Here is a 2,260-nt window from a genome sequence, read left to right as displayed (position 1 = left end):
TTCTCTTTATTGATGGATCATAGGGGTTTTGGATATATCTGTTTTTTTGGTTGATACAAGATATATAGCTAAAGCCTTAAAAACTACTATTTTACCACTAAACCTTTCTTTGGTCATCACCTCAGGTGAAATCTAAAATACTTGTCATTTATTTATACAGTTAGGATAGAGTGACCACCAGGGGAAAAAGGAGTCTTAGAACGGTAAAATCACCACATTGTTGAAAACAATCTATTTAAATATCAAATTGTTAAATGAAAAAATTTTAACAAATATTTTTCCCTATCATTGTATTGGTAACCCCTTGGATTCTACTATTATGATCAGTGTATGAAATTAATTATTTGAATTGGTATTTTTTCATCTTTTTTCTAAACTGTTTTTTTACCTTAACAGTATATTTGTGCTGACTCCATTGAGGTTTCAGTGTGTTATTAATCTTACTCTCAGTGTTTATCTGTGATCTTATCAAATGTCTTCAAGGTTGTGAAATCCCTAGCTATTGTCTTTACCAGAAATAAACCAAGACTTAAGAATACTGATCTCTGATTGACCGAATCATTTCTGATATCCTCTGCCTTAGTGAAATCTCTAGCTGTTGTCATTACCAGAAATAAATTAAGACTTTAGAATTACTGGTCTCTGATTGACTGAATGATTTCCGATATCCTCTGCCTTAGTGAAATCCTGATTGATTAATACATTATTTATCATCATAATTTGGTCATGTCTTTTTGTCCGAACCCTCTCTCAAATATGATATTATTTTTTGCAGAGCTATCACTTATCAAAATTTTTGTTGAAGATTTTGAAAAAAAATTCTACATGTGTATGTTTAACTCAACTTAGGGAAACAAACACTCAAACAAAGGTGTAGTTTGTTATAGAATTGCTGAACATTCACGTGCTGGTTAAAGTTTAGTCTTCAGTTGCAAACAATCACAATATCATAAACGTGGTTATGACCAATACTTGGTAAAATATTTCAATGTTTACTATATTTTGATCTAATATGTGTTTAAGTACAAATATGCTTCAAGAAAACTCTTTATCTTTCGAAATAAATGAGAAATAATTCTGTTCAAACAAAGAACATTATTTGTCTTTTGATGAAATCACTAGAAGAATATTGTTTTCTTGAAAATTTACTTTTGAAGTCTTCAGATGTTAGTTGTTGATATTTGTAGAGTAGAATTATGCCCCCTGTGATATGTGAATCTTTCACCTGTAATGTTAATCAGTACACTTAAAATTTGAATCATGTACCAGCAGTGTGAATCATGTACCTGCAATGTGAATCATGTACCAGCAATGTGAGTCATGTACCTGCAATGGGAATCATGTACCAGCAATGTGAATCATGTACCTGCAATGGGAATCATGTACCTGCAATGGGAATCATGTACCAGCACTGTGAGTCATGTACCTGCAATGGGAATCATGTACCAGCAATATGAGTCATGTACCTGCAATGGGAATCATGTACCTGCAATGGGAATCATTTACCTGCAATGGGAATCATGTACCTGCATTGGGAATCATGTACCTGCAATGGGAATCATGTACCAGCAATGTGAATCATGTACCTGCAATGGGAATCATGTACCTGCAATGGGAATCATGTACCAGCAATGTGAATCATGTACCTGCAGTGGGAATCATGTACCTGCAATGGGAATCATGTACCAGCAATGGGAATCATGTACCTGACTGTAGTGTTAACGTATAGAAAAGTGATATTTTCTTAGTTATTTAAGTTTATACAATATTTCACTATCAAATCCAAAACCTGAAGGTTTGTTTAGAGGGTGAATTGAAGAAAGAAGATGAATCCAGAAAATTGTACAGGCTCTTAAATTGAGAATGTGAAATACTCAGTAATCTGCTTGAAACAAAAAAATGTGAAGGCAATTTTGATAAGAGTTATTTTATAGTGACCAGAATATACCACTGTTTGGTGAGATGGTACCATTGACAGTTCAGCAGCTCTCTGTATCTACGTACATGTAAATGTGTATCTGAAATATGGAGGAAGGTTATAAATTCACTTCTACAATCTAATCTTATCTATGTTATTACTGTTACTTGTGGAAACGTGCTACAAAGTGGCCGTTAAATGACATCAATTGGTATACATTTATGTATAATGTATACATACATTTTTTATCTATTTTTTACATTCCACAATAATCTCGTTATTTGTGAGGAGTATAATTGCCCAATTAAATTTATATATGGTATATAGGGAACCATTTTGACA

This window comes from Ylistrum balloti, unplaced genomic scaffold (assembly GCF_031769215.1).
Source record: "Ylistrum balloti isolate Yb309-2 unplaced genomic scaffold, AGI_CSIRO_Ybal_v1 Utg369800, whole genome shotgun sequence".
Lineage (NCBI taxonomy): Eukaryota > Metazoa > Mollusca > Bivalvia > Pectinida > Pectinidae > Ylistrum > Ylistrum balloti.
This window is presented reverse-complemented; position numbering follows the sequence as displayed.